The sequence below is a fragment of the Oncorhynchus mykiss genome, chromosome 32 (genome assembly GCF_013265735.2).
Source record: "Oncorhynchus mykiss isolate Arlee chromosome 32, USDA_OmykA_1.1, whole genome shotgun sequence".
In the NCBI taxonomy this organism is placed as follows: domain Eukaryota; kingdom Metazoa; phylum Chordata; class Actinopteri; order Salmoniformes; family Salmonidae; genus Oncorhynchus; species Oncorhynchus mykiss.
In genome coordinates, this window is record NC_050572.1 from 24796189 (window position 1) to 24812203 (window position 16015).

Here is a 16015-nt window from a genome sequence, read left to right on the forward strand (position 1 = left end):
TGTGCATTGAAGTCCACAAGCAAAGGGAAAAAGTGAGAGGAGTATTAAAAAAAAAAAAAAAAATCCACTTTAGTATAGTGCGTAGACGTGAGAAGGAACTCAATGTGGCTACTATGAAAATTAACTGTGTGTACGTTTGATCAGGGGTGTATTCATTCCACCGATTATGTAGAAAAACGTTTCTTAAACGGGAAGATAAAAACAGAACAAAACAGGGATAAACATACAATAATTTGTCCAACTGAAACTCTCATTTGCAACTGTTGGACTAATGATTACACCTTAGATCAGCTAGAAGCATGCAAGAGTGTGCAAGGCGGTATTGAATGTGTCACTGTCCATTTTTTCTTTCGACCTGTGTACACCTACGTTGTAAACTTTCATTCATAGGCTAGGTTGTAGCAACCTCAGGATAGGTATAGGGCAAATTTGAGTATAAAGTAGTAGTTTGAATCTATCGATGTTGGCCTCCAGGGTTGCACAGTGGTCTAAGGCACTGCATCGTAGTTGCTAGCTGTGTCCCTAGAGATCCTGGTTAGAGTCCAGGCTCTGTCGAGTGCCGGCCGCGACTGGGAGACCCATGGGGCGGTGCACAATTGGCCAAGCGTCGTCCAGGTTAGGTGAGGGTTTGGCTGGCAGGGATGTCCTTGCCCCATCGCGCTCTAGCGACTCCTGTGGCGGGTCGGGCGCATGTACGCTGATACGGTCGCCAGGTGTACGGTGTTTCCTCCAACACATTGGTGTGGCTGGCTTCTAGGTTAAGCAGGAATTGTGTCAAGAAGCAGTGTGGCTTGGTTGGGTCGTGTTTCGGAGGACGCATGGCTCTTGACCTTCGCCTCTCCCGAGTTCGTACAGGAGTTGCAGCTATGAGACAAGTCTAACTGCCAATTGGATACCATGAAATTGGGGTGAAAAAATGTCAAATAAAAATATCATAATAATAATAATAATAAATCAATGTTACATTGAGCTGGGTAATTGGAATATGAATAACAGTCACCCGCTATGCTGTAATAGAAATAAGGCCATGCTCATTAAAAAAATAATCATCCTCCCTCATCTTAAATGGCACCAACCGCCACTGGGTGATGCTTGGTTTGTTTCCTGGCTGACAGGGATTCAAACAACAGCTCTCTGATTCCCCATAGCGATCAATCCGAGCGCTGCAGTTGTCAGTAGGCTACACTTCGTTTTCCTGGGTCCATGTTGAAGTTGGTCAGCCCAGACTTTCTCGCATACTCAGCTTCGTCGGGTCATTCCAGGGCACGCGTTGCATCTGTTCCATCGCGCTCGTCCCGCTCGCAGGTACAACAAACACCGACTACATCCGCACAAACTCAGTAAGAGAGGAATGCCCCGGCGTAGTGTCGGAAAATAGCATTTCTGTGTGCCGACCTGCGTATGTGGTATGTTGCCCCATTTTTATGTTATTCTTTGCTGCGTATGTAGTATGTTGTCCAATTGTTGTGTTCCTCTTTGAAACATCAATATTCCGGTGCAGGGAAAAGGTGCTGTTGAAAAAATTACGTCCGTTTGTAGACGTTCCAGAAGTCGCTAGACTGTTCATTCGTTTGTCGATAAGAAACACTCCCTTTGCCTGATTATTGTCTACTTTCGTCGAATTGTTTTTTATACGATCTCTTGAGTTGGTGTTTGTTGTTCAGGCTAATGGCGGTCTGAAATCAAGGTTTTATAATGTGGGCGGATGTGAAATAATTTTGTGGCAGAATCGGCAGATTAATCTAGGTGTGCATTTCGAATATTTTTTTGTGTTGGCTACAGTTTGCATCAGAATTACAACTGCTGCATGCCATTGGCCAGTCAACAAGTATTTATAACGTTATATGGATTATAATTTGTTGCTGGTCAGTCTTTAGACACACACAGGCCGGGGCGCTTTATAATTCAAATGCGCTGTTCAGAACATCTGGATAGCCTGCCCCAAATATAAACACAACTTTGTCATGCAGGTTATTGTCTAAGTAGGCAAAATAAAATAGCCTATGCTCGCCTAACAACTTGATAGATGCAGAATGAATAATTAATAATGGCTTAAGAATGGCTTTGTGTACGTTAATAGGCCTTATTATTGGGCTATTAAAACTGTCTTGTAAGAGAAAATATTACGCGTTTCAAGTTTAAATGGTCAAGGGAAATGCCTTTCTTGCAAGCTCTGACCCAACAACGCAGTAATAAATATCAATGTAGTACTAAAAATAATATAAGGTGTAACATAAACACAAGAAATAGAAATAAGAAATATGTTGCCAATCACAATCAATGCTGAATTTCAAATGTTCAAAATAATATCCAATATGTATGAGTCATTCGTTCTTGAATCATATGAATCATAAGTTATGCATGAAGTAGCCTAACTGTAAGCTATTTGTCATTGGAGACACTGACCTATATAAGGCACAGACCTTTTATATGGAAAATAAATACGTAATTTAGGCCTAGGCCTATGGCACAACACGGAAAGTCTAGAGATGTTAAAGGGGTGAGGAAATGTTATACAAGGTAAGGAGGAAATAGATGGTTGCTCTCATCGTTGAGATAACGTAGCTTCTCATGGCTGATAGGCGGGGTTTTGATTGGGCACTGTGCAGGTCGTCTAATAGCCCATTGAAGGCATATCAGTCATGTTTGGAAGTAGCCAATATATTGCCTCTGTAACTTAATAATTATTTTAGGCTATAACGTTGCACCATCACTCATTCTTAGCCTAGACTACTAAGTGCTGTGAACGATTTTCTTTTCCGTTGTGGAAAGTTAATTATGATTTAAACCTCTACCATTGTGGGTAGTTACAATGTAACAATATTTTGTTGGAATGGTTACAATATTACGTCACGTGGATCTGATAAACATGTTCTGCAACCTCGTGTCAACGTGCCTCAGAATGAAATTGTCCTTCTAGTGTTGCCGTAGATAGAGTTTCGGGACATGTATCAGAATTCTCCGCTCTCATGGATTCTGCTGTTCTGGCTGGGGGTATTTCAGGTCAAACGACAGCCTTCACAGCGATGCCGTGTGAAAATTGAAGTCAATTTGCGAACTGGTGAAGAAATCAAAAGCTGACCTGACGGTACGAGTAGACTTACAACACCTACATCGATTAAATATACATTAGGATAATTTGTGACACGAGTTAGCCCTAGTGTAAATGAACCGGGCGATATCCTAATGTAGCCCAATTGAAAGCACCAAAGCACGCCTGCAGTGGATGTCTGATAGCCACTGGATTACGTAAATGTCCAATCCTTTCTCATCTGCCAGGGTTTTGTATTCAGGCTATTGAAACTTCGAGGTTGTTAGTTTGACACGGCATGAAAGCAGACTTTTGAATGTCCTCGGTTGGCCTGTACTATCAGTGGACTTGCAGGATAACTTCTGATAAGGGAGTGTTCGAAATGTACACAATTGTTACCCGGAGGAAAATGGGGGAGGGTCATGCTTTTTCAATTTCAGTGATCAGGGGGAGGGGTTATTATTTTTTTATTTAGTCAAGGGGGAGTCATGTCATTTGTAATCGATTAATTAACAAACCTAACACAATCGTAAATCTAAGCACTGATGGTAGCACTATAGTTATGGGGGTGTATCCAAAATATTTGTGCTATTTTCACCACCAAAAATTATCAGCACAGTGCTGGCAGTGGCATGAAAGGGCTGGGTTTTGATTAATAAACCAGTTGTGGGTTTATCGAGGTTAGGCCCCTCACTGGCCAATCAGAACGTGCTCGATTGATAAATATGTGGTTGCTTCAAGTGGTGTATTTTATGTTTTGCCTTGGAATCAACTTCAATGTTAGGCCATTATAGTTTGTTATACAGCTTACAGAAATGAAATAATTAAATATCGACCCATCCCATCTTTGCTAAATATGTTAACTTGAACCAAATATTATGTTTTATATAAATATCGGGGCCATCTTCGCATTCACACGTCTCCAGAAGTTGCATTGCACAGACGTTCTCACCATAAAACCAGGACAGTGTGTATCATTCAAGTTTTTCACAGAATTTTATTAAAATCAATTAGTTCGTTTTTTTCTCAACAACAACAATAAATGCATGTTCAATTTAATTATATCCTTAAATTGAGGTTAGCTGAAGGCTGGGACTAAAAACGAACAAAAGATAACTCATGTAAAATATACTGTCCGTCAAATGTATGTATAAGCCGAAAGTAGAAGACTAAGTATTGTTGTCCATTAGTTTACTCCAGTTAGGAGAGGTGTGGTAGGTTTAGGGGAAAATAATAAAGGAAAATATATTAAAACAAATATATTTTTACAAAATAATATACATTACCTGTCAAAAGTTTGGACACACCTAATCATTCCAGGGTTTTTATTTATTTTCTCCATTGTAGAATAATAGTGTCAATGTCAAAACGATGAAATAACACACATGAAATCATGTAGTAAACAAAAAAGAGTTAAACAAATCCAAATAAATTTGAGATTCTTCAATGTAGCCACCGTTTGCCTTGATGACTCCATTGCACACTCTTGGCATTCTCTCAACCAGCTTCATGAGGTAGTCACCTGGAATACAAGGTGTGCCTTGTTAATTTGTGGAATTTCTTTCCTTAATGCGTTTGAGCCAATCAGTTGTGTTGTGACAAGGTAGTGGTGATATACAGAAGATAGCCCTATTTGGTAAAAGACCAAGTCCATATTATGGCAAGAACAGCTCAAAAAAGCAAAGAGAAACGGCAGTCCATCATTACTTTAATATATGCCAGTCAATCCATAAAATTTCAAGAACTCAGTTTCTTTAAGTGTAGTCGCAAAAACCATAAAACTCTATGATGAGACTGGCTCTCATAAGGACCGCCACAGGAAAGGAAGACCCAGAGTTACCTTTGCTGCAGAGGATAAGTTCATTAGAGTTCACTGCACCTCAGACTGGAGCCCATATAAATGCTTCAGAGTTCATGTAACAGACACATCTCAACTAGAGGTCGACCGATTAATCGGAATGGCGGTTGATTAGGGCCGTTTTCATAACAATCGGAAATCAGATTTTTTTTTACACCGATTTGGGCGATTTAAAAAAAATATATATATATATATTTTTTTTACACCTTTATTTAACTAGGCAAGTCAGTTAACACATTCTTATTGTCTATGACGGCCTAGGAACGGTGGGTTAACTGCCTTGTTCAGGGGCAGAATGACAGATTTTTACCTTGTCAGCTCGGGGATTCAATCTTGCAAACTTACAGTTAACTAGTCCAACGCTCTAACCACCTGATTACATTGCACTCCACGAGGAGACTGCCTGTTAAGCGAATGCAGTAAGAAGCCAAGTTAAGTTGCTAGCTAGCATTAAACTTATTTTAAAAAACAATCAATCAATCATAATCACTAGTTAACTACACATGGTTGATGATATTACTAGTTTATCTAGCGTGTCCTGCATTGCATATAATCGATGTGATGCGTATTCGCGAAAAAGGACTGTCCTTGCTCCAATGTGTACCTAACCATAAACATCAATGCCTTTCTTAAAATCAATACACAAGTATATATTTTTAAACCTGCATGTTTAGTTAATATTGCCTGCTAACATGGCTCGTTGCGAACTCTGTGAAGACTATTTCTTCCTAACAAAGACAGCCAGCTTTGCCAAACGGGATGATTTAACAAAAGCGCATTTGCAAAAAAAGCACAATCGTTGCACGACTGTACCTAACCATAAACATCAATGCCTTTCTTAAAATCAATACACAGAAGTATATATTTTTAAACCTGCATATTTTGCTAAAGGAAATCCAGGTTGGCAGGCAATATTAACCAGGTGAAATTGTGTCACTTATCTTGCGTTCATTGCACGCAGAGTCGGTGTATATGCAACAGTTTGGGCCGCCTAATTTACCAGAATTTTACGTAATTATGACATAACATTGATGGTTGTGCAATGTAACAGGAATATTTAGACTTATGGATGCCACCCATTAGATAAAATACGGAATGGTTCTGTATTTCACTGAAAGAATAAACGTCTTCTTTTCGAGATGATAGTTTCCGGATTCTACCATATTAATAACCTACGGCTCGTATTTGTGTGTTATTATGTTATAATTAAGTGTATGATTTGACAGAGCAGTTTGACTGAGCGAGTAGGTAGGCAGTAGGTAGGCACCAGCAGGCTCGTAAGCATTCATTCAAACAGCACTTTCGTGCGTTTTGCCAGCAGCTCTTCGTTGTGCTTCAAGCATTGCGCTGTTTATGACTTCAAGCCTATCAACTCCCGAGATTAGGCTGGTGTAACCGATGTGAAATGGCTAGCTAGTTAGCGGGGTGCACGCTAATAGCGTTTCAAACGTCACTCGCTCTGAAACTTGGAGTAGTTATTTCCCTTGCTCTGCATGGGCCGCGGCTTTTGTGGTGCGATGGGTAACGCTGCTTCGAGGGTGGCTGTTGTCGATGTGTTCCTGGTTCGAGCCCAGGTAGGGGTGAGGAGAAGGACGGAAGCTACAGTGGGGCAAAAAAGTATTTTGTCAGCCACCAATTGTACTCAACTGTTCAGAGAGACTGCGTGAATCAGTCCTTCGTGGTCAAATTGCTGCAGAGAAACCACTACTTGCTTGGGCCGAGAAACACGAGACTGTCCTTTTGGTCTGATGAGTCCAAATTTGAGATTTTTGGTTCCAACCGCTGTGTTTTTGTGAGACGCAGAGTAGGTGAACAGATGATCTCCGCATGTGTGGTTCCCACCATGAAATATGGAGGAGGGGTGATTTGCTTGTTTGGGGGTGCTTTGCTGGTGACACTGTCAGTGATCTAGTTAGAATTCAAGGCACAGTTAACCAGCATGGCTATCACAGATACGCCATCCCATCTGGTTTACGGTTAGTGGGACTGTCATTTGTTTTTCAACAGGACAATGACCCATTTTTTTATTTTACCTTTATTTAACCAGGCAAGTCAGTTAAGAACAAATTCTTATTTTCAATGACGGCCTGGGAACAGTGGGTTAACTGCCTGTTCAGGGGCAGAACGACAGATTTGTACCTTGTCAGCTCGGGGGTTTGAACTCACAACCTTCCGGTTACTAGTCCAACGCTCTAACCACTAGGCTACCCTGCCGCCCCCAATGTGTAAGGGCTATTTGACCAAGAAGGAGAGTGATGGACTGCTGCATCAGATGACATGGCCTCCACAATCACCTGACCTCAACCTAATTGAGATGGTTTGGGATGAGTTGGACCACAGAGTGAAGGAAAAGCAGCCAACAAGTGCTCAGCATATGTGTGAACTCCTTCAAGACTGTTGGAAAATTATTCCTCATGAACCTGGTTGAGAGAATGCCAAGAGGGTGCAAAGCTGTCATGTCAAAGGGTGGCCTCTTTGAAGAATATAAAATAAATGTTGATTTGTTTAACACTTTTTTTGGTTACTACATGATTCCTTCTGTGTTATTTGGTAGTTTTGATGTCTTCGCTATTATTCCACAATGTAGAAAATAATAAAAATAAAGAAAAACCCTTGAATGAGTAGGTGTATCCAAACCTTTGACTGGTACTGTATATTGACAAAAAAAATATGTGGGGGATTGGAAATTATGCAGAAAATTACAATAATTGAAGCCACAATCTATCTGAAATATGAAGTCCTCTGTTTTAGTGCTTTTTGCTAAATGAGCTGTACAGGTTTTTGTTCTATTACAGTTACCTTAGGGTTGACGTACCAAATAACAATCATAATTATTTTGTGTATTTATTTGTGTATTTTCTCCCTAATTTCATGATATCCAATTGCGATCCAGTTATGATCTTGTCTCATCGTTTCGACTCCCCAATGGGATCGGGAGAGACAAAGGTGGAGTTACTCGTCCTCCGAAACATGACCCTCCAAACCGCGCTTCTTAACACTCGCCCGCTTAACCCGGAAGCCAGCTGCACCAATGTGTTGGAGGAAACACTGTTCAACTGATGACCGAGGTCAGCATTAATGGGTATTGTGTGTAGATTGCTGAGGATTTTTTATTTATTTAAGGGTGTAACGTAACAAAATGTGGGAAAAGTCAAGGGGTCTGAATACTTTCCAAGGGCACTGTACAGTTCTTGACCAAAGCTTGAAACTGAACGTGATTAGAAACACAGTTTGTGGATTTTGGAGTACTCTTCATTTCAAAGTACTTTTAATATCTACAGTGAGTAGAAGTTAGGTATTCTCATTAGAGAATATGAATATAGTCTAAGGTATTTTGGTATTTCTGTACTAGCTGTCCACTGCCATAGGGTGCGTCAATGCTCTGTTCAAAAGTAGTGTACTATGTAGGGAATAGGGCTCCATTTGGGATGCAGGCTTCATTCTTTGACTTTAATGAGATAACTAACTTTGGCAATGTTATTGGATTTGTACAGAGACTTGCATGGTATGCTACCAAGAGGTGTCTTTTAAAATGTCTGCCCTTTCAAACCCTGCATGTCTTGTGTCAGGAGCAATTTGAGTGTAGCCTAATCCTGTTTTATTGAGGGAAAAACTGAGATGGAGCAAATTGGGTGCTACATGGTTGGTTGTTATTCCAGCTTTGACTGCAAAATTCTGGAAACTTTCCCCAAATTCTCTGGTTTTCTTAATCTTCGTTGGAGGACTCAGGATTTCCTGCTTTTGCCCTCATGAGTCTGGGAATTTCTTACTGTTCAATACAAGAGCTTAAAAGAATAATATTAATATTGAATCATGGTTGTGATTATTTATTGCTTGGATTTAAATGCATCAATGTTGTAGAAATGGTTTGGTTTGATTGAGTATTTGTAGTGGTGATTGTTTGATTTGAAGGGTTGAGTAGACACTCTCAGCTTGTAGATACAGTGCTGGGTAACGGAGAGTTGTCTGTTGATCCTATTCCCTATATAGAGCACTACTTCTGACCAGTCCTATGGGACACTATGGTACCTTAAGTCACACACGAGGTGCTCCAAAAGGGAGAAGGTTTATCAAATAACATGCCAGTTTTCTTATATCTTCCAGAGGTCAAGGGCTTCTTCCGAACAAAGCCCATGGCGAAGTGGTGTACTTTTGTTTCCTTGTTGATTTTTTTTCTTTCTTCTTCCATGAATTGCATGTGTTTTATCTCCATGAAGGGGCAGACTGCCTGGCTATCTTTTTAAAGCAAAAAAAAAATCAACGTAAGGAAAGAAAAAAGGATTGCGTGGTTTTAAAATGTATAAATAGTTTTGAGTCTCAAAGTAAAGAAATAGTTTTACTAGATAAGCCTAGGCTATATTGTAAGTGAGGCTTGTCAGTTAGTCCCAGGGTTGTTTTCAGTGGTTGCCGTCTTTTGTTTTCTTCCAGTGAACAAAGTAACCCCAAGCCATTTGCGAAGAAGCTTTGAATAAAAAGAAACTTGCTCAAACCTTGCATTATGACAAAAAAGACTTGCTGTGTGTTGGTCAAACCTTTAGGGAATAGACCAAATGTCTAAAGGCTGGATAGGGCATGAGACTTGCAGCACGTCTTTTTAAAAGCTATGATTAATTTTAACGGCACAGCCAAGTTCAAACATATAACTCCTGCACTGTTGAATAACTCAACTATTACAACCCTCACATTCCCATCCCATTAAAGCCTACAGTGTCTGTGTCCCAAAGGGCCCATAGGGCTCTATCAAATGTAGTGCTCTATATAGTATCTCCATACATTATCTCCTCAACCAACAGTAAAGGATTGTTCTATGTCTGTCCGTCCATGCTTTCTCCATCCTGCTCTACTCCATGTTAGGCCAGTCACTCTTCATGAAAGTCATAGTTTAATTCTCTGACTTGCAGTCTCTTGCAGTCTCTCACCCTACATACACAAACATTTCATGAGCTATTACGGGTCAGGCCAGACTCATATGTTCTACTCGGAGTTCTGAGGCCTGCGGCCCGAGTTTTGGGTTCTCCATGTCAATAATCAGTTGATGGATACCGCTACACCCTGCTCCATGCCACCTCAGAGTTGTTGTAAGGGCTCAAGGTCTTCCTTCTAGGTCTGCTCAGACCTGGGTTCAAATACAATTTTTTTCCTTCAAATACTTAATTATCTTGCCTGGCAATATGGAACCTATTGAATAGTCTGTTAAGTACAAACCCACGCAAACCCCTTATGGGCCTTGGTCAAAAATAGTGCACTTTAAAGGGAATAGGGTGTCATTTGGGAGAGAACCGTTATCTCACATCTTTGAGCGAGCTAAAATGCTCTCACTCTCACTCACACTCACTCACTCATATTTCATCACTGACCGGCTGGCTGGCTGCAAGCTGTGCTGTGTTCTAACTGTTCTGACTATATTCAGGCTGCTAATGCCCACTAATCAGACTGCTAATGCCCACTAAATCACACTGCTAATGCCCACTAATCACACTGCTAATGCCCACTAAATCACACTGCTAATGCCCACTAATCACACTGCTAATGCCCACTAATCACACTGCTAATGCCCACTAATCACACTGCTAATGCCCACTAATCACACTGCTAATGCCCACTAATCCTCTGCTAATACCCACTAATCCTCTGTTAATGCCCACATTAAATTATATTGCACTTTAGCAGAATTTTTAACATAGAGGCTGGGATTCAAACAAATTGACTTTAGAAGGTGATTTCTGCTCTAGCTGACATTGGCATTGTTTTCAGCCAACAGCTTTTAATGCAGTGGGCTAAATTAGGGTCATGGAGAGTGTTTATTGTTTATCTTAAACAAATATAATTTGAAACAAAAGGATACACCACACACGTGTTTATGGGCTTAAACAAAAGAAGACACTATGTACCAGGTCAGGTATAGAGTTGAAATGTAATTACTTAAAACAAATATATATATTTTACCCCCTTTTCTTCCCATTTTCGTTGTATCCAATTGTTAGTAGTTACTATCTTGTTTCATCGCTACAACTCCCGTACGGGAGAGACGAAGGTCGAAAGCCATGCGTCCTCCGAAACACAACCCAAGCAAGCCGCACTGCTTCTTAACACAGCGCGCATCCAACCCAGAAGCCAATGTGTCGGAGGAAACACCGTGCACCTGGCGACCTGGTTGGCGTGCACTGCGCCCGGCCCGCCACAGGAGTCGCTAGTGCGCGATGAGACAAGGATATCCCTACCGGCCAAACCCTCCCTAATCCGGACAACGCTAGGCCAATTGTGCGTCGCCCCATGGACCTCCCGGTCGCGGCCGGCTGCGACAGAGCCTTGGCGCAAACCCAGAGTCTCTGGTGTCACAGCTAGCACTGCGATGCAGTGCCCTAGACCACTGCGCCACCCGGGAGGCCCTAAATGTATTACATTTTGAGTTTGCATACCAATATTACACTTTATATACATAACAAAAGACTGAAATATAACAAGACTTTGATTTTTATTTTTTTTAAGAAAAAAAGTGTTTTAATTTTGAAATGATGAAAAATATGTATAATATTCCACCCATGAGCACACTAGAGGGTGTTTAGTCATTTGACTGCAGGAAAGGGCTACAAGTCTAATGCTGTGTGCAGCTCGTTAAATCTGTGTTGGTTTGAATCCAGCGCTAGACCTTAACCTACCGTATGATGATCCTGCTTACAAAAGCAGAGATACTTGTTAGGTTATGGGCCCCGGTCAAAAGTAGTGCACTATATAGGGAATAGGGTGCCATTTGGGACGCAACCATTGAATGCAAACCACTCATGTGTTCCTGTGAGGTAAAACAAGATAATTGATCCAAGTTCTGATTTAGATAGTACAGTGTTTTGGAATGGTGCGATCGTTAATCACATGAATCTCTTGAAGCGGTAAGCGATCGGATTATATAATAGGTCAGGTTGTTTACTCCTGCAGGAGAGTAAGTATTATCCACCTGATTCAGCACTTCTCCACAGAGGCTCCTCTGTTTAGCTCAGTGGGTTTGTTTTTTCCTTAACGTGCCTATAGGGGAGTTTATGAATGTTGCAGAAAATAGACATTGGCCAGATGGCAAACAGACAGGCAGGCCGCTACAGGTAGCATTGGGTTGGTATGTTAAAATGGATGAGCCCACAGAATGCCCCAGAAGGAATTGTACCTGGTCCATCTCATCTCTGGAAGATGTGTCTCCTGATGTGCCACAGACCTGTGTTCAAATACTATTTAAAATATTTTATATAATTTTTTAACATTCAAGCCCAGATAAAATATTTCAAATGATTTGGAATGATATTTGAATCCAGGTCTGATGTGCATACAGGCCCCTGGGAGGGTCTGGATGGCATTCAGCAGGGGAGTTGAGCCACGGTTTGGAAGAGACAAGATGTTTTAAAGAATGTATGTTTTCTTCTGTTAAATGAACGGCGTAGTTTAATGGTCGTCGGTGTCAGATGACGCAACAAACAGCAAACGCATGTCTGGTGCTGTAAAGAACAGAACACACACACACAGCACATGCCTAGAACAGAACACCGCTGTATGAGGAAAGGACAGCATGAGAAAGACGACTTGACAGCTGAGTAATGAAATTGTCTTGTGTTCCTGTGGTCTGGTGTTTGTGTGTGTCAACCCTGGACAAAATGTGCAGCTTGGCAGCGAAGTGGCAGCTTGGCCTCTTGACTACCGACAGCAGCACCAAGGCTATGTCCCAAATGGCACCCTATTCCCAAATGGGCTCATAGGGCTATGTCAAAAGTAGTGCACTATGTAGAGAATAGGGTGCTATTTGGGACACAGCACAAGCATCTGAAATGGTTTAGCACAACCTCAGATAGTCAACCCAGCATGTTCTCAGGACCATCTTAATGATTCTTACATTTTTATCAAGATCACAGAAAAATGCTAAAGAGAGAGCTTTGCCCAAACACAAACACGGCTTCTTCTTTCTGCTAGCCTGTACATGTTTGAACATAATTGCTGCATTTCTGGTTTGTTTTCTTTACAATGTACTGTACCAACCGATGTGATGTGGTCTGGGAGGTGTAGGGTTCTTAATTTGACCACCCTGTTGCAGGATAACTTTCAATGCAATGCATTTGGATTTCCACTTAGAAATTTCAGACTTGATTTTCCCTGATGAAAATAATAATAATTCACATTTCCTGTTTTAGGATCTTCATTTGAGCCAGTTTGCTACATCTGTATAGTGGTGAGGCTTTGTTGATTGAACTGGTAAGACCTGATTCAGGTCTCTTCTCATTTCTGTTCCTGAAGTTGTCTGTAGTGACATACATTACCATGGCTCTTGTAGTAGTGACATGTACAGTACCAGTCAAAAGTTTGGACACTTACTCATTCCAGGATTTTTCTTTATTTGTACTATTTTCTGCATTGTAGAATAATAGTGAAGACATCAAAACTATGAAATAACACATATGGAATCATGTAGTAACCAAAAAGATTCTTCAAAGTAGCTACCCTTTGCTTTGATGACAACTTTGCACACTCTTGGCATTCTCTCAACCAGCTTCGTGAGGTAGTATCCTGAAATGCATTTCAATGAACAGGTGTGCCTTGTTTAGTTAATTTGTGGAATTTCTTTCCTTCTTAATGCGTTTGAGCCAATCAGTTGTGTTGTGACAAGGTAGGGGTGGTATACAGAAGATAGCCCTATTTGGTAAAAGTCAAACTCCATATTATGGCAACAGCAGCTCAAATAGGCAAAGAGAAATGACAGTCCGTCACTACTTTAAGACATGAAGGTGAGTCAATGCAGAAAATTTCAAGAACTTTGAAAGTTTCTTCAAGAGCAGTCACAAAAACCATCAAGCGCTATGATGATACTGGCTCTCATGAGGACCGCCACAGGAAAGGAAGTCCCAGAGTTACCTCTGCTGATAAGTTCATTGGAGTTGACTGGACCTCAGGTTTCAGCCCAAAGTAATGCTTCTCAGAGTTCAAATAACAGACACATCTCAACATCAACTGTTCAGAGGAGACTGCGTCAATCCGTCCTTCATGGTTGAATTGCGGCAGAGAAATCACTACTAAAGGACACCAATAAGAAGAGACTTGCTTGGGCCAAGAAACACGAGCAATGGACATTAGACTGGTGGAAATCTGTCCTTTTGGTCTGAGTCCAAATTGGAGATTTTTGGTTCCAACCGCCGGGTCTTTGTGAGACGCAGAGCAGGTGAACAGATGATCTCCGCATGTGTTGCTCCCACCATGAAGCATGGAAGAGGATGTGTGATGGTGCTTTGCTGGTGACAGTCTGATTTATTTAGAATTCAAGGAACACTTAACCAGCATGGCTACCACAGCATTCTGCAGCGATACGCCATCCCATCTGATTATGCAGTTAGTGGGACTATAATTTATTTTTCAACAGGACAATGACTCAAAACACACCTCCAGGCTGTGTAAGGGCTATTTGACCAAGAAGGAAAGTGATGGACTGCTGTATCAGATTACCTGGCCTCCACAATCACCCGACCTCAACCCAATTGAGATGGTTTGGGATGAGTTGGAACCGCAGAGTGAAGGAAAAGCAGTCAACAAGTGCTCAGCATATGTAGGAACTCCTTCAAGACTGTTGGAAAAGCATTCCTTATGAAGCTGGTTGAGAGAATGCCAAGAGTGTGCAAAGATGTCATCAAGGCAAAGGATGACTACTTTGAAGAATGAAAAATATTAAATATATGTGAATAAACACTTTTGTTTTTGGTTTCTACGTGATTCCATATGTGTTATTTCATAGTTGTGATGTCTTCACTATTATTCTACAATGTAGAAAATAGTCAAATTAAAGAAAAACCCTTGAATAAGTAGGTGTCCAAACTTTTGACTGGTACTGTACATTGCCACCCTTTGGCCTATACAGAAATACATTGGCCTGGTGTTCAGCAGTGTGTATGTAGGTAAAATAAGTAAGCCTTGCCCGAGCCAGAATGGCCCACAGGACAGCAGCCTCCCACTGTGCACAGACATCAATTCAACATCTATTCCATGTTGATTCAATGTAATTTAAACTAGTGTGTGCTGTTTCTGTAACGTGAGGCAGCTTGTACACGTTTCATCAGAGCAGAGAATCTTGTTTCTCATGGTGTGAGTCCTTTAGGTGCCTTTTGGAAAACTCCCAAGTGGGCTGTCATGTGCCTTTTAATGATGAGTGGCTTCCATCTGGCCACTCTACCATAAAGGACTGATTGGTGGAGTGCTGCAGAGATGTTTGTCCTTCTGGAAGGCTCTTCCATCTCCACAGAGGAACTCTGGAGCTAAGCGTCACGTCTGAAGAAAAACCTGGCACCATCCCTACGGTGAAACATGCTGCAGGGATGTTTTTCAGCGGCAGGGACTGGGAGACTAGTCAGAATCGAGGGAAAGATGAACGGAGTGAAGTATAGAGAGATCCTTGATGAACCTGCTTCAGAGCACTCAGGACCTCAGACTGGGGTGAAGGTTAATTTTCCAACAGAACAATGACCCTAAGCAGACAGCCAAGACGATGCATGAGTGGCTTCGGGACAAGTCTCTGAATGATCTTGAGTCGCCCAGACAGAGCCCGGACTTGAACCCGATCAAACATCTCTGGAGAGACCTGAAAATAGCTGTGCAGCGACAGTCCCCATCCAACCTGACAGAGCTTGAGAGGATCTTCCGAGAAGAATGGGAGAAACTCCTCAAATGCAGGTGTTCCAAGCTTGTAGCGTCATACCCAAGAAGACTCAAGGCTGTAATCTTTGCCAAACATGCTTTAACAAAGTACTGAGTAAAGGGTCTGAATCCTTATGTAAATGTGATATTTCCGTTTTTTTATTTTAAATTTGCAAAAATTTCTAAACCTGTTTTTGCTTTGTCAATGTGGGGTATTGTGTGTAGATTGATGGGGAAAAAACAATTTAATGATTTTTAGAATAAGGCTTACCGTAACAATGTGGAAAACGTCAAGTCTGAATACCTCCCCAATGCACTGTATATGGATGCTTTATAAAGCCAGACACATTTGTGGACGCAATTAAGTTGGTTTCCTCTCTCCTCATTTTTCTTAGACAATTAAGGCAAGGGCTGTTTTCTCATCTCTTAATTCTGATTTTGCTTCTGCCGCGTTGTTCTGAACACCAATATTA

The 16015-nt window shown here is 41.3% G+C and overlaps 1 protein-coding gene across 8 annotated transcripts in view; it reads left to right on the forward strand.

Annotated features, from left to right (window-relative positions):
- Positions 1–1129: 1129 nt before the first annotated feature.
- LOC110488157 (thyroid hormone receptor beta) overlaps positions 1130–16015 on the forward strand; it is a 117983-nt gene continuing 103097 nt past the window's right edge. For 3 of the 8 annotated variants that reach the window (XM_021560232.2, XM_021560231.2, XM_021560239.2), the window contains exon 1: positions 1130–1406. The gene's annotated coding sequence lies outside the window, so the exon portion shown is untranslated. Of the gene's footprint in view, positions 1407–2938; positions 3089–16015 lie in introns of those variants that run through there. The other 5 variants (XM_021560242.2, XM_021560243.2, XM_021560235.2 and 2 more) reach the window with 3 other exon arrangements.